Source organism: Equus caballus, chromosome 5 (genome assembly GCF_041296265.1).
Source record: "Equus caballus isolate H_3958 breed thoroughbred chromosome 5, TB-T2T, whole genome shotgun sequence".
Classification (NCBI taxonomy): Eukaryota; Metazoa; Chordata; class Mammalia; order Perissodactyla; family Equidae; genus Equus; species Equus caballus.
The window spans coordinates 63,713,733-63,736,116 of NC_091688.1; the positions used below are offsets into that span (position 1 = coordinate 63,713,733).

Genomic DNA, 22,384 nt, shown 5'->3' on the forward strand with positions numbered 1-22,384 from the left:
AGAAAGCAGACCCAGGAGCCAACCACCTGGGTTTAGGGCAAGCCACTGAACTGCTGTCAGTTTCCTCGTCTACAGAACGAGGACATTAGTCTCCTGCCCCGCCCCAGGCAATGCGTTTGGAACAGTTAGGACTTGGCCTGGCACAAGGTGTGTTCTACGTCAGTCAGCCGTTCTTTTTCAGTTGCTTAAAATATTTGCCTTTCAGTGAATTCTCTCAGGTTTTCTAGGTTTGCAATTGTGTCATCAATGGATAAGGAAAAACTGGTCAGTTCTTTTTCCATCATCTTACTTTCTGTTTCTATTTTCTGTCTTATCTCTGGCTATAATGCAGGCCATTCTTGGAAATGATGAAAACCGTGTTGAATTTTCGAGCAGCTGTAAGAAGGATGGAGGTGAGACGAGAGCAGCTAGGATCAGAGCGATGGCTGGGAAGCTGTCGCAGTAATTCGGTGAGTGCTATGAGGGTGGCTCAGCTGCGATAAAAGCCTAGAAGACAGTCAGGAGGGGCTCCCGCGAAGGGATACCTTGGAATAAGAGAGGACTGGATTTGAGGGTGATGTTGATCATGAAAGAAAAGTGACTAAAACTGACCGTCAAACTGATTCTGTTATAGTTTATTCATCTGAAAAGGACAGAAGGAAGGGAAAAAATTCATCGTCTCACTTGATGATTAGTTTTGAGACAATGGATTTTGGAGAAGTTTGCAAATACTTTCATTTTCTACTTTATCTCTACTGTTTCTCACAAGTTAGCTATTTCCAAAATACTTGACAATTTATTAATGTTTGTAAAGAGTGTTTCTAGTTTACAAAGCAACCTACGCAATTGGCCTCATTTTGTCTTTACAAAATCCCTAGGGTAGACGTTCCTGAGGCGTCAGATGTGAGGCACTACAATGCAGTGACTAAGAACATGGCTCTTGAGTTTGAAACCTGGCTTACTAGCTGTGTGACCTTTGGAAGTCACTTAACCTCTCTGCACCTCAGTTTCTGCATCTATAAAATGGAGGCAATAATACGATCCCTATCATCGGGTTGCTTAGTAATATGGTAAATACTCTATAAAGGTTAGCTGTGATTATGCATATTTAGGAATTTTAGGGTTTGCAAAGCTCTCTTTCTTGCCTCTCCATCCTTGACACTCACACACTTGTTACACATTTCCTTGTAATTCACATGCAATTAAACCACGGACTGTCCTGTTGCTGGGTGCCTCACGTAGCTGCCTTAATCCTGAAACTCTGGTTCAGTTAGGAGAGTGATACTGCCCAGGATGCATGAGGCTGAAGGCTCAGCTCAGTCTTCAAGAGGGGAGAGGGTGGACCTGCTGGCCCTGGAGGCATGGCGTGAGCTCAGTTCTGCATGCCCTGGAGAGCTTTGGCAGCCCCTCTGATTAGGGTGACCATATGATTTACAGTGCTACCATAGTCTCCCCTTATCCTGGGTTTCACTGTCCGCGGTTTCAGTTACCCGCAGGCACCATGGTCCGAAAATATTAAATGAAAAATTCCAGAAATAAACAATTCATGTTTTAAATTGCATGCCATTCTGAGTAGCGAAGGAAGTCTCGCGCTGTCTTGCTCTGTCCCACCCAGGACATGCATATAACACAAGAGTAGTGATGCCGGCAATTCAGACATGCCAAAGAGAAGTCATAAGTGCTTCTTTTAAGTGACAAGATGAAAGTTCTCCATTCAACAAGGAAAGAAAAAACTCATACCCTGAGGTTGCGAAGATCTCTGGTAACTTTTATTATAGTATATTATTATAATTGTTCTATTTTATTATAGTTATTGTTGTTAATCTTTTACTATGCCTAATTTATAAATTAAACTTTATCATAGGTATGTATGTGTAGGAAAAAACGTAGTATGTTAGGGTTTGGTCTTATCCATGGTTTCAGGCACCCACTAGGGGTCTTGGAACGAATCCCCCTGGATAAGGAGGGCCTACTGTATTAAATAACTAGTCCGCGGCAGCAGGCCAGAGCCAGGCCCGCACTGGGCAGCCAGCCTGTGTGGCCACCTGGCCTGTGAGAGCCCGTCTTCCTTCCCACACCGCAGTCGTGGCCTCGAGTGGCTCCGCCTGACCCTGGCCCTCTGCCGTCCGACCGAGGCACCCCTTCTATCGCGCACAGGCACACAGGCGGGACTCCAGGACAGACTCTGCTTCAGGGCTGGGTTTCCTCTGTGCCATCCCTGAGACAAGCAGAGAGGAAGGGAAAACAAGGGATGAAGAGCAGGCAGAGATCACCAGGCACAGGCGGGCATGGCGGCTGGAGCTCCCGGTCAGACGAGGGTCCCGCCGGGAGGCCACTGGACGCGGGGCAAGGAGGAGACTTCCAGGAGTCAGAGGTTCCCAGGAGCGATGGGTCTGAAATGGTGTCTGAGGAGGATCAGGGTTTGGTAAGGTAGAGAAGGAACAGTGCATGTGTGAGGTAGGCACAGAAATGGGCTAGGCCTGGGGCAGAGCCCAGAGCAGCTATTTGGTTGCAGTGGAAAATCCCAACCAGAAGCAAGAATTTCGTTCAACAAATATTTATGGCACCTACTCAGTGCAAAGAGGAGGGCCAGGCCAGGCTGAGTCACTGGACGGCCCTGTCCTGGCACCGTGGCTCGAGGGCCGCTGGAGTGGACGAGGGGCTAAGAGAGGGTGCCGGGACCAGCGGGTGCTGTGCAGCTCTGCCTGCCTCACTCATCTACTGTTCACGCAATCCTTTCCTCTACCTCTTCATCGTCGGGATGTGTCACCAGGTGACTTCTGGCTTCATTGACCTGCTGTCCCATTGTCCTGTTTTGTCACAGGGTCTTTGTCTCAATGTGGTTTGCTGGCCCTACCCTCTCATGCCCCACTGTCCCAGCACATATGGCCCAAAGGCCCAGAAGTAGCACCAAAGCATCCTCCAATTCTAGATTCAGGCTTTGGCCCCCTTGCCTTTGAGCTGTCCATTATGCGCCCCCAAGATCCTGGGCGGGCAGCTGGTACCAAGCAGAATGACCCCACAGAGGGTTGGTAAAAGCACTAGCCTGCTGGGGTGGGAGCAGCCTTCTGTGGCCATTCCCCAGGAAATGGCACCCTGAAAGGTCAATGCAGAAGTGGGCTGCTTCTGAGGTGCTAGCCTAAGGACGCCTCGTGTTTGCAGAGCTCTTTGCAGCCTGCAAAGCACTGTCACAGCTAATCCTTACAGAAACCCCTGGGTCACAGTGATCCCATGGTACAGAGGAGGAAACTGAGGCTCAGGGAGGTTAAGTGGCCCGCCCAAGCTCAGCAGCTAAGTGGGAGAACCTGGACTCAGACCCAGGCCTCCCTGATTCCACACTCTTCACACTAGATCAAGATCCTCTCTCACTCTTCACTGAACATCAAGTCCCCAGGATGGGTTGGCAACTGCCTCCCTGCCTAAGGCAGCCACCGCTGCTTATTTATGTCCCAGCCCCCACCACGTTCTGCAGGCATTTCCTCCTTTGTGTTCCCTCAGTTACTGTCACTAGCCCCAGTGTGCCACCTGCCCTTTGCCTGGAGGGTCCTCTCCCATTTTCTGCTTGCAGCCAGTCCCTACTCTTTCTTCAAGAAATGCTACCTCCTCTGTGAAGCCCTCCCTGTCATGACCCAGCATAAACCTACTCTCTCTGGGCCCCTGCATCTCTCTGGCCCTGCATCTCTGTGTGCTATGATGTTGACCCACTAAATGGTCATTAACCACTTGTGCATCTGTGCCCTCCACTCCCCACACCAGCCCAGGAGCACTGCCCCTCCTTCTTCTCAGAAGCTGTTGAAGGAGGGGATGAATGAATGAATGAAGCCCAGAGAGTCTGGTCTTGTGTCATTAAGAAGGAACTTGCATCAGGAGGGTATCTTGTCATCTTGAGAAGCTAGAGAAGCCCAGGCCAGGAGAGTGACTTCACTGGCCATTGAGCCACCAAGGGTCACATGTCCTCCTCACTTTTAGGCCTCCCCCGTGAGGACATTACTCAGCAACCCCTCGGCTCCACCCACTCCTCGTTGTTTCACTCAAGGAAGGGACAGCTCATGGAGTCATCTTTCCCGCCTCCGTTCTTATTTTCCACTTTCCATGGAATCTCCCTAGAGCCACTTCCTCTTCACCCCTGTTTCTATCCCCTGCCCCCCAGAGAAGCCACCCTGGGTCCTCCCTCAGACCTCGCTGCCTTCAAGGGAATAGTCACGCCTGAACCAGTGACTCACTCTGACCTTTGGGGCCCTATTGGTGAGGCCAATGGCGCCAGTAGTCCTCCTGCCCTCCTTCCCGCAGGCGGAGGGCCAACACCCCAGCCCTCCCTTCTGTAGAACCAGCCCACCCTTACGTGGAACCCTCGGAACACAGCTCCAGGGAGCCCCAGGAGAAGGCTGCCTCGGCTGTTGTCCAGACTTTCTGGGCATCAGAGCCGTGGTCTGAGTAGCCTCAGACGCCCCTACCTGTACAGTCGCTGCTTTCTGCCCTCCAGGGTGCTTGACATTCTACCATTAGAATCCATTCCGTTGATGAAGCCCAAGCCTTCGGGTACCTTCCTGGGAAGGCCAGCTGATCTAGTTTGGTTGTTTACATCTCCATGAGGAGCCAGTTGGCAGAGCTGGAGCCTACTGGAAAGGGCGGGTCTGGAGGAGGGCACTGGCTCCTGGGCATGGACGATATTTACCTCTGAGAGGAAGGAAATGAAAGCTTGACCTCCCAGTCCTGCCTTGGGGCACCCCCAGATGGTCCTTTCGGGGACGAGGGCAGGGCATGATGTGGTTGGCACTGGAGGGGTTCACCTGGGCTGCTCAGCCTCTGTGCACAAGGAGGCTCCTGAGCCCACACCTTCTGGGTATAAGTGGAGGCAGGAAGCAAGGCTGGCCTGGGGCTCCTCAAGCCACAGCCTCCCCCAGGCGGCCTCCGTCTCCCACTCCTTCACACCCCCACCCTTCCTTGAATCCATGTCCCAACCCCAGGAAGTGCTGGCACAGGGCACTGGCGACTGACTCACCCGCATGGATGACAGCCGCCCCAACCGCACTTGCACCCGCCACATCTGTTTCTCTTCACGCCTGCTCAAGTCTCCAGCCAGCTGGGCGCTGCTCCAGCTGAGGGGAGGATGACCCTTCTCACCCAGGCCGGGGCTTCTGCACCACTGGTCCCAGTTGCTCAGGGCACTCATCAGAGAATTCTTCCACAAAGTGTGTGGATACCGTGCTCCACCTGGCACCTCCTAACAGCTCTCCCCACGCCACTCTTGTAGCCAGAGTGGGACTTTTCAAAGGCAAGCGTGGCCACGTAGCACTCCTGCCTAGCATCTTTCAGAGTCTGCCCATTGCCCTGGCACGAAGGCATTGCTCTGCAGCCTGGCGTTCAGGGCCTCCAAGGTCAGGCAGCCAGGACGTGATCTGTCCTCTACGTCTTTCCTCTCGCTTGCCCTCTCCTCCATCTACCCGGAATACTCACAACTCCCTGAAAAGGCTCTGCTCTGTCACCTGCTTCACTCCACACTCTTCCCACCCCTGGCCATGCCTTTCCCTTCCTTTCCCGTCTGGCTCCTACATCCTTGAAGCATATGCCCTCTCGGCCCTTCCCGACCTCCCAGCAAGGTAAGAGGTTTCCTAACACCCACCAAGGGGCTGGCACAGCTCTTAGGCAGGCAGGAACCGCATTCCAGCACTGTGTCGGGAGCACCGTGGGCCATGTGTGCCGCCTGCAGGATCCGCGCAGCCCACCGCGGCCTCCCACTGGGCCTGCTATTGCTGGCCTGCTTGTGAGGTGGCAGAGACAAAGCTAAGGGAAGTCATGAGGACTGAAAGTTGGTGGCCACGAGACCTGGATGCCCGAAGGATTTCAACCCCTCCAAGAAAAGTGCAAGAGGCGTCTGGATACTGTCTGGGGGACCCTCATTACACGGACCCCTGACTAACCCCTCCCTCCTCACCCATCCCCAGCCTGGCGGGGGTCACTAAGCAGGAAATTACCTGGAGGCTCCCAACTTGAGGAGAGACCTCCTCTGTGCCCACCCCCAAGACTTTCCCAAACCACCCCCCCCCCCCAATCTTCCCTCTGCCCCTCTTCTAAGGGCAAAAAGGAGGCCCAGCTGAGCCCAAAGGGACAATTCCCTGGCTCCCCACTGTCTGAGGCTTGTGGCTCCAGGAGGGGCCCTAGAGACTGAGGGTGGGAAAAGCAGTCTGATGGCCTAGGACCAAGAAGGAGAAAGACCACCAACAATGTCTGGCAGGGCTGGGGTGGGGGCAGTTATGCTTAGAACAGGGACTCTGGAGTCAGACTCATCTGATTCAACTCCTAGCACTGGCCCTGGGTGGGACCCCCTCCTCACCTGCAACACAGGCTAAACGATGGCGCCCGTAAAGTGCTCAGCACAGAGCCTGGGCCAAGAGAAGTGCTCAGCAAACGCAGCCACTCCGAATAGAGGAATAGATGGGGACAGAGCTGCCCAGGGCCTGGGGACTGGGAGGAGGCCCCACCCCCTCTTCAGGCTGCTGCCGTCCAACAGCAAGGATGGACCCACACACCTCATACCTCTGACATGCCCTGTGGCAGAATCAGTGGTTCACGGGTGGGAGGGGTGGCCACACTTACCCACCAGACCCAGAAAGCACATGCTCAACCCCAACTCCTGACCAGCCACAAAGCAGAGGAAAGACAGTCAGGGCCACGTGGCCAGCCCATTGGCTCATCCCCTTAGACACTCTCCCCACTGCCCAGGCACGCCAGGCTCCTAGCCCTTGACTTTCCCTCTCTGTCCTGCCCTCTCCTCCCTCCCCTTAGTGTCCCCTGAAGCTGGTCTCTGTTCCCCGCTGAGCACACTTGCCTGCCTTCCTTCCTTCTGGCTGGTGAGGCCGGTGCCCTTCGGATGGTGTGGAGCTGCCGAGACCGTGATGGCTTGACGTCTCATGGTCTTACTTGCAAAGGCCAAAGTATTCCATGACCAGTTGGGTTCCTCAAAGCCATGGTCCAGTATTGGAGGAGGGGCTTTTCCCTTGTACACCCACCCCATCCCCACCGCCCATGGTCCTCCCAGCCGGGGAGTCAGGATGGGGAAGGGACGAACATAGAGTGCAGCACTCAGCACAGTTACATCTGAGGCTGAGCTCTTCACTTACTAGCTGGGTGGCCTCTCTGTGAACTGGGGACAGCCCCCTCCAGGATGGACACACAGCCAGGAGGCACGTGAGAGGGAGGAGTACCCATTCCCCTGTGGGGTGGCTATTAGGAGGCCTGAAGGGCAGAAAGGGAGTCTGTCCTTTCCGTGCTCAGAACCAGGTGAAACTGAGCTGCCAACCCTGCCCGAAGGGACAGAACCGAGCCAGGCAGCAGTGGACGTAGTGCCCAGACGGAGGTCACAGGGTGAGGACAACACTGAGAGCTCTTGTCCCAAAAGACAGACCCAAGAAGATACAATCTTTTAATTATATGCTCAGGCTTCCTGGGCTGCTGGCCAGGGTACATCCAACCCTTGGCCTCCTCCACAGGCCCAGCAGGGACGCTGCCTCCCTCTGCCCTGACCCTTTCTGGGGACCGAGGGGTCCGGGGTCCCCAGGACAGAGGAAAGGAGGCAGGAGACCCAGCAGGAGCTGGACTTGGCGCTCTTGTCTCTGGAGGAGTGGGTGGGGGTGAGGGGAGAGCAATGGGGTCCAGATCAACTCAGGACTCCCCGCACAACATACCCACTCAGGCTCTGCCAAGACCCGGGTGGGGCTGGGGATGGGAGCAGCATCAATCCTGTCCCCTGGGACATCCAAAGCCTCTGGTCCAGGTTCTCTGAAGGCCAATTCGTTGGCCTGCTGTAGCCAGGCAGGCTAAGAAGTGCTTGAAGCAGCCTGCACAAGACAACGGGAGTGCGGGCTCTGTGGTTGACTAGAGCGGGGAGCTCATCCTCTCCCACTCAAGGTACTCAGAATGTTTTTTTAATGTACTATTTTTGCTGGACAAAAAAAAAGTGTCAGGCCTGTCCAGGCCACAACTGCCGGCTTGTGACCCCTTCAGCTGGTTTCCCCTTTATCTCCAGAGGATCCCAGCACCGATGCCATCAGCCCCACCTGAGTCCAGGCGAGCAGGAGTCACCTCTGGTGGGGGTCCCACAGGGGTGGGAGGGGCACCACCCTTCCGAAGAGGAGCTTTTCTGTGCAGCGTCTCTCAAGTCAGGCAACAACTCTGAGAGGAGTATTTTTTAACCCCTATTTTGCTAGCGAGGGAACAGACTCTACGTGAGCCTTGATGAGAGGACAGGACTGCGGACCGCGAGGGCTGGATTTGGCCGCTTCGGGCTTGCTGCCTCTCAGAGGAAACTCAGCCAAGCAGCTTGGATCCGTAGAGCAGTTGTGCGTTTACAAAGGGCTTTCTCACATCAAAGTGCGTCTAATACCGTGGTTTACAGATGGGAAATCCAGTTTACGGCGACAGTAACACCTCAGCGCAAACCTGGCAGGGGGAAGACTAGAGGCCAAGTTCTAGGCTCCGTCCATCTCCACCAGCCAGGCCTGCCCTGTGCAGAGGCACCCACCCTGCCGGGGAGCCCCAACTCTCAGCCTAGGTCCCTGCCCAGGACAGTTCACTCTGCACAGAGAAAAGGCTTTGGCTACTAGCCAGCTGACTGTAGCCTCCCCAACCCCACTCCAGCCAGCCAACATACTTGGGAGGTGAGATACATACGCTGGAGCCTTTCACTGGGGGTTCAAACCCCAGCTCAGCCACCTGTTAGCTGTGTGATTTTGGGCAAGTTCTTAACCTCTCTGTGCCTCAGTTTTCTCATCTGTAGAATGAGGACAATAATACAGTACCTACGCCATAGGATAGTCATGAGAGGTATATGAGTTAACACATGTAAGGTGTTTAGGACAGTGCCTGACACATTGTAAGAGCTACATGAGTGATAGGTTTATCACTACTACTGTTATTATTATTTTCTGACCCAAGAAAGACTATGGATATCAGAGCAGGCAAAACCTGATGCCCTGGAGGAGGTTCTGTGGGAGGAGGGGAGGAGGCCTGTTATGTCACCCTCCACAGGCGGGTGGCTCACCCAGGGGGTAACATGGGGTGGAAATTACCATTAATAGTAGTTCCCTCTTGGGCCAGTCACAGACCTACAGAGCACGAGGGGGTGAGAAATTTTACTATTGTGGGAGTGAGAAATGTTACTACTGGGCAGAATTCCATTTTTAGAAACTGGGAAGTTATTTTGGGTGGAGGGTTGGTGTTTGTGATTTTTTTAACAGCCTCTGCGCTCTAACAATATGTGCGCTTCCCGCTCTTCTCTTCCCGGAAACCAGGGCACAGTGGGGAGTCTGCCATGCTGCCGTGGTTGCTAGGCAACCCCTTGGGCCTCCCACCCCAGCTGGGGCCTAGTGCAGAGCCCAGGGTGGGCTCCACGACCCCCACAAGCCCCCATTACCAGTGCCAGGGTGCACTAGCTGTCTCTGCGGCCCTCTCAGGAAGTCTAGAGAAAGCAAGCTCGTGTTTTCCTGCCTGAGCAGCAGTTCGGAGGGCAAATCAGCAGAAAAGAGCATCTCCTGCAGCTCCAGGCACGCCTCACTTTCGGGGGCTAGATGAGTTTCTTAGGGCTGCTGTTGAAAATTACCATGAACGTGGCGGCTTAAGAGAAATTTATTCTCTCAAAGTACTGGAGGCCAGAAGTCCAAAATCAGTATCACTGGGCCCAAAGCAAGGGGTCAGTAGGGCTCTGCTCCCTCCAGAGGCTTTAAGGGAGATCTGTTCCTTGCCCCTTGCAGCTTCTGGTGGCGGCTGGCATCCCTCGGCTCGTGGCAGCATCACTGCAGTCTCTGCCTCTCTGGTCACGTTGCCTTCTCCACCCCTATTTGTGTCACAGCTCCCTCTGCCTCTCTCTTGTGAGGACACTTGTGATTGCATTTTGGACCTAGCTGGATAATCCAAAAGCATCGCCCCATCTGAAGATTCTTAACTTAATCTTACATCTGCTAAGACCTTTCTTCCATATAAGGTAACATTTATAGATGCCAAGGGGTTAGGATCCGCCATCTTTGGGGATCATCCTTCAGTCTGCTATTCAGCCAAGCCAATGTCTTCTCCCAACAAAACCAGACAGCGGGTCACCACTAGCCTCCTGGCATTCTGGCCTGTCACTCTCTACCTGGAACCACACACTAGGGTGAGGACAACTGAGCACACGGTGCTGACACTGAGGCCCTGCCCATCCTGGAGGCGTCTTGTATGGCCAGGCCTGGAGCTTCTGGGAGGAGCGGGGGTGTTGGACTGCACACTCAGGCAGTGACAGCTCCCTTGAGGCCTCCAGTCACCACCACAAAAGGAAACAAGGAGCAATAGACCAGATGCCAGGACCAAACAAATTTAATAAAGAAAAGGAAAAAATAGAAAATGCTAATCCTTCAGAATCCTGGCCTCCAGAGGTAATAAAAAAAAACTTGTTGTATAAAGCAATCTTCCTTCTAGACCTTTTTCTATTCAGACAAAACCATATAATTTTAAAAAACAAAAGTGGACTTATACTATACATTCTGTTCTTCAACCTGATTTTTTCAATAAATGATATATTTTGGGCGCCTTTCATGGCAGTGCATGCAGCATTTCCTCCACTTTTCTGAAGGCTGTTGGGGATACCACTATGTGGAGGACCACGAGGAGTTACCCTATTGATGGGCATTTGGGTTGTTTCTAATTTTTCAGCTGAGACAGATGTGGTGAGATAGTTTAGTGAGATGCTAATAGCTGACTTGCTCTCATTGCTTCAGGAGGCTCACAAAGATGGGGAGGCAATTTTCTCTCTCCTTTACACCACACAATTTACCCCAAAGCAACCAAGCCTCCGGTGAAGGAAGCCAGGGTTTCCCCAGCTCCCAGGAAGAATTAATAGGCCTTTGTTTTCCAAGGCTGAGCCTCACAGAGACAAGGAACGGGATTGTTGGAGAAGGGGAGGGACTCTGTGTTTGTGGGGAGGCTTCCCTACCAGCACACAAACATCTCCTCTCAAACTGGCTTAGACAATAGAGAGAATATATTTCCTCCCTCCTGCATCAGAGAAGCCCTAAGGCTAGGTGGGATTCAGGTGCAGTTTGATCCAGAGGTTCATGATACCATCAGGCTCTGGTTCTGTTTTTTTTGTGATTCTCTCGGCTCAGTCCTGCTCTGTGGGTTATTTTTGTCCACAAAATCACTTTCCTCCTTTTAGTAAAAAAAGCTAGAGCATTTCAGGGCCCACATCCACCCATGACGCTATTCACAGGAAAAGAAAAATTTCTGTCCTAGGACTTCCAGCAATCTTCTGAGATGCATCCTGATTGGACCAGTTTAGGTCCTGTGCTCACCACCGAACCAGTCACTGTGGTGAGGAGCTGGGATGTCCTGACAAACTTAGTCTAGGTCACTTGCTCCCACTCTGGGGTTAGAGGTGCAGATGGCTTTCCCTAAGTCAGAGGGATTTTCCAATAAAAATTAGGAAGTTGCGAAAGGGGCAGTAGGAAGGAGTGGGAAGAGAGGAGGTAACCAACGGGGGTTCATGGGAGTCTTTAAGGGTGGACGGGCTCGAAGCAGCCCTGCTTAGAGGAAAAGAAATGGGTTTTCTGAACTCTGTAAACCCACACCCTGATGCCTGTAGAATTCCAAGGGGCCAGAACCCAAATCCTCGGGTATGAGGAGTAAATTCACACCAACTCCCCAGAAATGCACCCTGAGCTTCCTGGTGTGTGAGTGTGTACCCTCATTCTAGGATAAATTCCTAGAAATGGAACTGCTGGGTCAAAGAGCTGGCATGTTCTAACTTTCATAGATAATGCTCAATTGCCCTCCAGAAAGGTTTTTACCAGTTTCTCCTTCCAATAATACAGCCTATGAAAAGGCCCATTAACCCACATCTTGTCAATACTAAATATTATCCATCTTGCTAATGACTGCCATCCTGATAGATTTCATTTGGTTTTGTAAAGCTGTAAGGTAGGATGAACATCTTTTCATACACTTATTAAATAATTACAATTCCTGCATCTGAAAGGCCCAGAGGGTGGGTGGGATTCAGGTGTGGTTTGATCCAGAGGTTCATGCTATCGTCATGATATGGATTCTATGGATTATTTGCTCATGGCCTTTGTTGGTTTTTCTATTGAGTTGTTTATCTTTTCATTATTTAATTGTGACAGCTCCTTGTAGATTAGGGATACAAACCCTTTGTTTTATCTGTTGCAAATATTTTCCCCAGCTTGTCCTTTGTGTTTTGACTTCGTATACAGAGCTTTTGTTGTCCAGAACTTTGCAAATTTTATGTGGTTCAGTGTATCAGGCTTTTCTGGTTTTTTGCTTAGAAAGGTTTTATCCACTCTAAAATAAAAAATGGTCACCTATGCTTTCTTTCGTGACTTCTGTGGTTTCTTTTTATATTTAAATATTTCATCTATCTGAAATTTATTTTACTGTATGATGCATGTGAAGCAGGGGTGAATTTTCTGTTTTTTCAAATGGATAGCTGATTAGGATGTCAGAACTTTGTGAGATTCCAGAATCTCCATAACTTTCCTGTGGTTCTGATTTTTGCTACCATCTTGTTTCCATGGAGTGATCAGAAGGGATTAGAAGGAACACGGCTGGTACTTATCTTCAAGCTCAAGAACAACCAGGGGAGGGGGCTGAAGGAGCCCAGGGCGCAGTTGACAGACAATGCCAGAAGGATGGGGCATGGTGCCCAGAGGAGGGGAAGCGGCTGAGCCCCTGCAGCGATGAAGCAAGGAGGGAGGGGAGAGCCATGCTCCTCTTGAGAAGAGCTCAGGGAGCAAGAGAAAGACCCCAGCAGCGTCCGCCGCTCCCCAAACCCCACAGCAGGTAGCCTTCGGTACTGTAGCCACCTGCTTTCCAATCTTTCAGCCCGGAGGCCTGGGTTCGTTAGTGTGTGTTCCTCCCACGAGTATTTATTGACTACCTGTCTGAGCCCAAGAGTCCAGCCTAGTGATGACGGAAGTTCATAAAAATAACCCTGACGCCTGTGGAGTTCAGGAATCAGGAGGCAGGAAGCCATTTTAGAAGGATTTCCTTCAGATGCGGCATTTAAAATTTTGTTCTTCAGATCTGAAGTAGTATCTCCCTGACTCTGTCGGAACATGAAACGGCTCTGTTATTAACAGTCACCGCCACCCTTTCCTTCCCTGGGAGGGCCGCACTGGGGTGTTGCCTGCCTCATTCGGGAGAGGTCAGAGGTCAGGAGCACCCTAAGGGAAGGGCACCACCATCGGCAGCCATCGTGGCCCCCACAGCAGGGGCTGGAGGTCAAAGGCTCACAAAGCAGCTGGCCCCCGTAGCTTCCACAATAGCATGTGTACCTCTCTGTCCCTAAGCATCCACATGGCTCTGGAATCGTCTTTAGGTGACCTTCCTCATTGGAAGGCACAGGTCATGCATTTTGGTGTGGTAAGCGCTCCAGGAATGGCTACATGAATGACCGAGTCAGTGATGCTAGAGAGCAGGGTGGAGAGCTGGGCTGCAGCGCTGCCCGTGGGCCCAGCCCAGCTGAGGACCACATGGGCACAGAGGCCCCCAAAAGGGAAGGGAGGCCCAAGTGCAGCCTGTCGGGGAGCATGGCCCCTTACATCTGCTTCCTTGCACACGGGGTTGGGATGGAGAAATGGCCATCACCATCCAGTCACATGCCAGGAACCCTATCTCCCCGGAGTGGGTGACCTCCACGGGCAGCTCCTCTCCGTGAGCAGCAGCCTCTCCTCCCTCGGAAGCTTCAGCCACTGCAGGCCCTGTTGGTCACCCACTTGCATTCCCTGAGCCCTTTCCCGCTGACTCACTGCAGTCCCTGCCCCGCCAAGCTTGCCGCCAGCAGCCCAGCGGAGGCCAAGGGGAGGGACGGGGAGGCCGAGGAGACTGCATCAGGATCCAGGAATGCTCTGCTGGGTGGGAGGGGGTCTACTAACTTCCCAGTTTCCGATGCTCTGAAGGGACGACCAAGAAGTGAATTGTCTGGGGACCCAAGTGGATTCCTCTGTCCTTGACTCAGTCACAGCCAGACGTTCACCAACCCCCATTTCAGAGAACTAGGCTCCCCAGCCCCCAGCCGTTCATGGCCTGCCGTGTTAGTGTGCGTTCCATGACAATTGCCTGTGACCCTGTGTGGCTGTGTGCGGTTGCCTGTGACTGTGTTCTCGTGTGCCGACAAGCGCGATTGAACATGACTGTGCTTGTCTAGAGTGTGTGGTTGTGTGGTGTGAGTCTGCGTGTGACCGTGTGCCATTCTGAATTCCTGAGCACAGCTGTGTCCAGTTGTGTGTGATTACGTGCCGACGAATGGTTGAGAGCGAATGTGTGTGGTTAAGCCTCACGGTGCGCAGTGTGTGTGAATCCGTGGGATCATATGGCATGGCCCGCTAATGCACGATCACCCATGTTACATGGGATCCTACACGGCTGCACGCTGCTGAGGGCCACAGTGTATGATGGAGCGTGTCTGTGGGTGGTTGTGTGTGGCTGGGTGGGCTTTGCGTGATTCTTCAGGACCACGTGTGTGTTCCACAGCACAGGCCCAAGGAGGTTAGGGGTCTGCGGCCCACAGTCCGTGACAGGTGAGGGGTTGCAATGTGTGTCTCTGTTGTGTGCTTGCTCTTTTTCTAAGTTCTGTGCCTGAGGAGGCTGTAATGGCTCCCACTTAGGAAAGGAAGCGGAGTTAGGCTGCGGGATGCTCTTCTGCCTGGGTCGCTGACCAGTTTTAGAGTGTTTTCTTGGAAGTCAGGCTGCACTTCAGGGCGATGTCAGCCCCGCTGAGCCCTCACAGCAGCTGGCTGCCAGTGCTGAGTCTCAGCAGGGCCCCGGCTCAGGCCCAGGGTGCCTCCCACCCATGCGGGGACACGGCCAGCTTCTCTCAGCCCTGGCCCTCTGAGCCCACCCTCCCCATTCCTAATCTGGGTGCGAAAATAACGCAGGCCCCAGCTCCCCTTCTTTCCCACTCTGAAGACAAGCGTGTGCCTTTTTAGGGGCTTACCACCAACCCCTTCAGGAAAGCAGAGAGAGCAACAAAAGCATCCCCCACGAGGGACTGACAAACGTGTCAGATGCCCATGAGCTCTTCCAGTGCTGGCCCCTGGACCACTGCCTCCACTTTTCTACCTGAGGAAGGTGGGTGAGCTTCCTGTCCGACCTGCCTTAAAGGGGCCCCAACAAGGCAAGGCCCTCACTCACCACCAGCACCCCTCCCCCAACTGAGGCAGGCCCTCTGCCTCTCTGAAGAGAGTCCAGCTCTCAAGGCCATGGCTCTGCCCAGAAATGACAGACATGATCCCTCTGACTTGTCTTCTGCAGATCTGGGTTAGGCAACAGCTGCCAGATGCGGGGGCCTCAAACTGCTTCTGCTGGGAAAGCATCTCCATGTTCAGAGTCCAGAGCATCTGCCACTGCTGGTCCTGGGCCAGGCTGAGGACGAGTGGTGTGGTACAGAGTCAGCAGGAGACTGAAACACCCCAAAGGGAGAAAGTTCCGGAAACAGGGGTAGAGGGAAAAAAGAATTGAGAGTAGGGAACCAGAGCACCCTCCATAGAGAACTGGGCCAGGGCTAAGGCAAGTGTGCCCTTCCAACACCAGTGGGTCCCCAGACCCAGGTGGGAGAGCTGTTGTAGAGGAAACCTCTGGACTGCCAGCTCAGGGTACCTGGGTTCTATCCTAACTCTGCCATCCAGCAGCTGTGTGACCAGGAGAAGCCGCTTTCCCTCTCTGGGCTTCAGTTTATCTACTTTGAAGGCTGAAACAACAGAGGAAATGAAATATGTAAAGCACAGAGCCCAGATGCGTGAGCAGGTGCTGACAGACTTCCTTGTCACGCACCCAAAAGACAGTTTTTGAGCCCTTCCCGGGAGTCTAAGGCCCCTCCCAGCGCAGATGGTCTACGTCTCTGAAAGAATCCATGTTTTCTTCCCCCATTAGGACCAGCAGGGCCCACCACACCCAGGTCCTAGACGCTCTGCTCAGAGTTGGGTGGAGGGTTGGGGAGCCAGAGAGGAGTTGACAGTAAGAAGGGAAGAAAGCAGGGGTGAAGAGAGGTGGGCTAACGTGGCTACCCACAGCAGGGCCTGACCCTGATGCCTGCCAAGGCTCTTCCTGCACCTGCCTGACGTACTCATCTCACCTGCGCCTGCTCCCTCCCTTCCCAACGACCACACATCCCTGGGGCCACAGCCCTGGACTCAGAGCATCTGGTTGGTGCTGGGGCTCAACATCCGCGGAGCATCTAAGCTAAATTCAACACCCTAAGCCCAACAAGCTAAGCACCAGAGGCTAGAAAAATTAGTAAGACACAGGCCTCACCTTCCAAGAACTTTTAACTACAACAGTAAGAACACCTATTGATTCTACTAGTTAAGATCACATGGCAAATGCAACTGCTGTCAACGTTCAGACAGATGATATAAATGGCTGAAGCAACCTGGCAGAAGGCAGTAGGGCATGGTGGGGTCTGAGGACCAATTGTGGACCAACATATCCTTTTTCAGAATGGGCCAAAGAAAAGACAACTGCTTCTGGCCATCTTTTATGACATTTTCTGAGTTCTTGCTAAGTGCCAGTCACTGTGTGAAGTGCTTTCGTGCATTCCTTCACTGAATTCTCTCAAGAATTCTATGAGACAGCAATTAGTACTGTAGGAGACAGACTCTAAGGTGGTCCCCATAATCCCTGTCTCCTCATGTTCATGCCTTTCTGTAATCCCTTCCTCTTGAGGGTGGACAGGAACAGTGACTAGTTTCCAACCAGTAGAATAACCAATATGCCAATATCTAACCCATATTAGCAAAGGTGGGAGCACGTTGCTCCCATGATTACATTATGTTATAAAAGACCCCGTCTCACTGGCAGGTCAGTGCTAGAGACTTCCTCTCCTGCTAGCTCTGGAGAAGTGAGCTGCCATGTTCCGAGAGGACCGATGGAGAGGGCCTCCTAGCAAGGAACTGTGGGTGGCCTCTAGGAACTGAGCAGCCCCTAGCTGACAGCCAGCAAGAAGATTTCAGTCCTACAGCCACAAGGAGATGAATTCTGCCAACAAACTGCGTGAGCCTCCAAGTGGATCCATCCCCACGGGAGCCTCTGGGTAGAACTCAGCCATGGTGACACCTGGACCGCAGCCTTGCAGAGGACCCAGCTAAGCTGCACCCAGACTCCGGGCCCACAGACTTTATGAATAACAAATGTGTGTGGTTTTAAGCTGCTAAGTTTATGATAATGTGTTATGAAGCAATAGAAAACTAATATAAGTGTTATCCCCATCTTAGAGATGAGGGGTCTAAAGCCCAGAGACTGAGCAGAGTCACACAATTAGTATGAGGCACAGCAGGGACCAGAGCCCCATCTCCAGACCCCTCAGGCTGATGTTCTCGCCAGGCCCCAGCCTGCTGTGCTGGTCATTGTTCTCTCGGTGGCCACCTACATATGAGAAGAGGAATCTTACAAGGGCTATTGGAGAGATGAAGGTTACAGAACGAGGAGGGATGGGATGTGCTGGAAGCATGTGGTGGGGCAGCCAGCCCAGGCTGAGGGCCAGGGACAATCTCCTTTAGGAAGTAACAGGCAAGTCCCCTGGGTATGGGCCTAGTGAAGAGTCAGCAACTTTGCATTGCAAGTGAGTGAGTGGGTGAGTGAGTGAGTGGGCGAGCTTTCCTGGTCTAGGATCCCCAGGGGAGAGGACTCTCCAAGCAATGTGAAATCACCCTGTTTCTGTGCACTGGCTTCTAAGACACCTTGTCCCAAAGACCCAGGGCCTCTATGACTGGCCTGTGATGCCCAAGACCTTGGAGCACCACTTCCTGGATTCGTCATGGGTGGCTGGGGTAAGGGTGGGAGTTGCTTAGCTCTCACTCTCAGTCACTAAACATCCCCAGACATCTGGCAAGGGAAGAATTACAGGTGGGATGGGAGGAAACACAGGCAGATGGGAGGGCAGGGAGCGGGGGTGAGGGTATGAGCAGACCCAGAGAAAAGAGCAGGAATTAGAAAGGGGACACCCCCCTCCATGGGCCCAGCTGCAGTCTGTGATGGCTGAGCAGACCCAGGGGTCTTTGCAAATGAGCTGGCAGGATGTCATGGATCAGGCAGGGTCCCAGCAGGAGGCAGACAGCACACTTGACTTGGGCCATTTGAGGAGCATTTGATAAAGAGATTATTTTCAAAGGTAAGGGCAGGGTGTAGGAGAGGATGCAGGAGCCTGGACCAATAGCAGCAGTCCAGTCTACTACTAGACCTGATGGGGCCAGAGGAGGGGACCAGAGCTGGTCTAAGTGGAGGCGGCCACCTGAGGAGAGCTGCAGCCTCAGTTGAGGGCTGCAGCCAGATCATGGCAACCCCACAGCGGGTGTCAGGGGAATAACTGCCCTGCACTCTCTCTCCTCTCTGCCTCCCATATGCTGTGGGGGCTCTGCACGGAACAAGGTGGAGAGTAAGGGCACCCACTGAGGCAGTCCCCACTGGCCAGCCTCCAGGGCACAGCGCAGGGTGGAGAAGTTGGGGAGCAGACCTGGAAGTGAGAAGAGGCCCAATCCCGACTCTACCTCTTCCCAGCTGGGGACTCTGGACGAGCCACTCAACCTCCTCGGGTCTCAGTTTCCTCCTCTGTAAAAGAGGGGTGGCAAGCATGCTTACGCTCAGCTGTTCCGAGTGGGGAATGCAATAATATATTTAAAGACTCCAGATTGAGCCCCACATGCATTGGCTGGCTCCCAGCACTTGGTTTCTAAGAGTCGGCAACAAGAACACAAAATCGGGGCTACTGAGAAGCCAGACGCCAGCCCAGAAACACTGAACATGTGAACAATGAATGCACTGAGGAGAGGCCGGCTCAGCAGGTCTTAGAGTCGCTGCCAGGATGGGAACCCAGACACCCTCTCTCCCTCTGCAGGGCCCTTAGGGGCACACACACTCATACCCGCTCCCAACTTGCAGCTGCGGGAGAGTGGCACCATGCCTCTTAGCCCCCCTGGAGAGAGGCAGCAGCAGGTCTGTGCAGAGCCCGGGGTCTGTACTCAGAGCATGTCTGAGGGGGGCAGGGGCAGGCGGCAGGCCTAGGGCCCAGCTCTGCCTGGCATCATGGGCCCGGCTGGAGGGACACTCCCTGTGTGGAAGACCTCCCATGTACCCTAGACTCGTGCCATTTAGGTGGGACCCCGGTAGCAACAGGTGGAGGGGAGCTTACCTCCCCACAGGGCACCCAGGGCAGGCCCCTGCCCCTGGATGTCCACTGGCCTAGAGCCCGAACAGCCCAGGCCCTGCCTAGGACAGCCCTCGGAGCCTCAAGGACAGACTCCAGCCCCCCACCCCCGAACCCCCTCTGCCTGTGACATCACTTCAGTGCCCAGAACAAAGGCCCCTGGTGAGACCCGCAAACCTCTGCCCTTTATGTTTCTATCACCCACATCTAAAGTTCACAGGAAGAGGGTTTTCACAGCATCGAGTCAAAACGGCACTGCACACTGCGGTCAGTTTTTTCGAAAGAAAGGAAGCCAAGATGGATCAAAGAAAAGCAGGTGCAGCAGATTAAGGCCCAGCCCGGGCCGGCAGGGGCGTAGGGAAGGGTGTGAGTGCCCCCGGGAGGAGGCCTGTGCGCTCCCAGCTCTCCAGGGAGCGGGAGGCAGAGAGGTGGGGTAGGGTGCGGCTCAGCCTCCCCTGGGAGAAATCACCGAGGGACAGAAGAGACAGCGTGGCCTCTACTGCTTTTTAGGTTGAGAGATGACAGCCCAGGGCCTGTGCCGTGAAAGGACCAAGCACAGAGGAACAGGGCTCACCGTGCCACCTGGGAGGAGCACAGCCCTGGCCAGCACCGGCTCCCGTCCCTCTCCAGCTCCTCTGCCCGTGGAGGCCCTCGAGATAAATCCAGCCAGCCTCCCTCTCCTGCACAGCCGAGCCCTCACCTGCTCCTGCCTGGACCCAACAACAGTCTCCTGCCTGTTCGCCCACCTGGGTCCATGGTGTCGAACTCCAGCCTCCATGCTGGATTGGCAAGTTACCTTTTTCTAAGCCACATAGTCGCCAGTGTTCTTTATGTCTCAGGTGCATCCCAGAGCTCGAAATGGAAACACGAAGTTTCTGTATCTCCTATGACACTGTGATTAAATTGACAAAGTTGCTCTTAAAAATGTGGGCTATAAAATTATTTATTTTACTGTTCCTGTTTTCCTTTTGCTTCATTTTTCTGGCTTCTTTTTCTTCTATTTTATCTTGTATTGAATGAATCCTTTTTAAAAAAGCTTTGTGTTTGTGTGTGTGAGGAATGTTGGCCCTGAGCTAACATCTGTGCCAATCTTCCTCTTTTTTCTTGAGGAAGATCGTTGCTGAGCTAACATCTGTTCCCATCTTCCTCTATTCTACGTGGGATGCCGCCACAGCATGGCTTGATGAGTAGTGCTAGGTCCACGCCCAGGATCTGAACCTGCCAACCCCAGGCCGCCAAAGCAGAGTGCACAAACTTAACCACTATGCCACTGGACTGGCCCCAAAAAGCTTTTTTTTTTTAAGTTGTAAAATGTTCCAAACATTTGGAAAAGCACAGGGATTATATAATGAACATCCACCAGCTTTATCAATTCTTAACATATTGACACATTTTTGGGTTTTTTCTTTTTCTTGTGGTAAAACATACTAACATAAAATTTACTGTTTCAACCCTTTCAATTTCTTTTAGAAACGACATTATACACACAGTCAAAGGGCCCTGTGACCTCTCTCCTTTGCCCGTCTCTTCTTCCCCAGAGGTAACCACTCTTCTGAACCTGATCCTCCTATAGAAGTGACCCCTGTGACATGTGTTTCACAATGAAGACCACCCATCCAGTGGAGAGGGACATAAGGCCCCAGGTAAAACCCCCCGGCTATCCCCAACCTTAAACTCACTCTCCCGGAAGTGACCATTGTTAAAACTTTCTATGAACATTTCCAGATTTTTTTTATACATTTGAATTATGTTAGCTTGTTTTCTTCTTTGACACAAATGAACTTACACTATGTAGATTGTTCTGCAATTTGCCTTTTGTTTCGTTATTGCTGTGCCTTGGGCATTTTTCCCTGGGAGGACTAATAAATCTACCATATTGCTTTTAACAGCTGCATGGGATTCTACTTTATTCAGTAGTTTCCCACGGATGGGCATTTAGGTGGTTTCCAGCTACTTAGTTATTCTCAACAAGTCTGCACTGAACATTCTTTTTTTTTTTTTTGGTGAGGAAGATTTGTCCTGAGCTAACATTCGTTGCCAATCTTCCTCTTTTTGCTTGAGGAAGATTGTCCCTGAGCTAACGTCTGTGCCCATCTTCCTCTATTTTGTATGTGGGACGCTGCCACAGCATGCCTTGACGAGTGGTGTGTAGATCCATACCCAGGATCCGAAGCTGCAAACCCCAGGCCACTGAAGCAGACTGCGCAAGCTTAACCATTACGCCACTGGGCTGGCCGCCAAACACTCTTGACACATATTTTTACTTACTTGTGGGAATACTGTATATCTGTACAATAAATACCTAGAAGTGGAGTTTCTGGATAAGAAGATATTGAGCATTTGATGTCTTGAAAGATATTGCCACCGCCCCCCCCCCAAAATGATCAACTTAAACGCCACCCAACATATGACAGTTGTCTCCCCATGTCCTCAAGAATATCTTTTCACACCATTATCAGCCTTTTGTTATATTCTGTGAACTGTCTGCTCTTATCCTTTTCCCCAGCATTTTATGGGTTTACTTTTTAAATTTGAATCTTTGACTCACCTGGAATCAATTTTAGATGCAGTGAGATATTCTCTTCAATTACACTTATTGCTCTTCTACTCTGTCAATAGATTGAATTAAGTACCAAGATAAAGGGGAAAGCGTATCTCTCCACTGCTAACAGGCCACCAGCTACCTGATTTTGCCTCCCAACTTAGAGCTAGTCCATTTTGAGGTTCTAGTTTAAGAAACAGAAGATTGGCTCTGCCCACCCCTCTTCGTAATGGATGGACCGGACCCAGATGCTCTGCAAACATCCAGTCAATTATTCAACAAATAGGCAGCAACTGATGCAGTCACTGGAATTTCGGTTTTTTCCCGAGGAGAAGCATATTGCCAGAGGAGCAGACCGTGGCAGACTATGAACAGTCCACCCGAACCTATTCTCCTTCTTGCATTGCAATGGAGTTGAAGCAGGGCACGTGGCTGCCTAAATAGAAACAGCATTTCTCAGCCCTGTACATTCAGATGGGGGCCTAGGACTACATTCTTACCAGAGGATGATGTGAGCAAAACTGGCTTGTGCCCCGCTGGCTATAACAGTTTCAAAATATAACACAAATTCTTCGACTCTCTTCCCATCAAGAGGTGGGGGGTCTAGAACCCCTCCATTTGAACCTGAGCAGTCTTCAACCAAGAGTACAATGGGAAGAGCCAGCCCTGATGCCCTAGCA

General features: G+C 52.4%; 2 long non-coding RNA genes across 3 annotated transcripts in view; one reads left to right on the top strand and one right to left on the bottom strand.

The window, feature by feature from the left end:
- LOC111773563 (uncharacterized) overlaps positions 1-20,087 on the top strand; it is a 116,520-nt gene extending 96,433 nt beyond the window's left edge. For both annotated transcript variants that reach the window (XR_011439302.1, XR_011439303.1), the window contains 2 exons: positions 332-449; positions 19,673-20,087. This is a non-coding gene — a long non-coding RNA (uncharacterized lncRNA). The remainder of the gene's footprint in view (positions 1-331; positions 450-19,672) is intronic.
- On the bottom strand, positions 1,727-7,268 carry LOC138924318 (uncharacterized). The gene is made up of 3 exons (XR_011439306.1): positions 4,982-7,268; positions 4,434-4,656; positions 1,727-2,197 (listed from the first exon to the last, which is right to left on the bottom strand). It is a non-coding gene; the product is annotated as an uncharacterized lncRNA (long non-coding RNA).
- Positions 20,088-22,384: the final 2,297 nt, after the last annotated feature.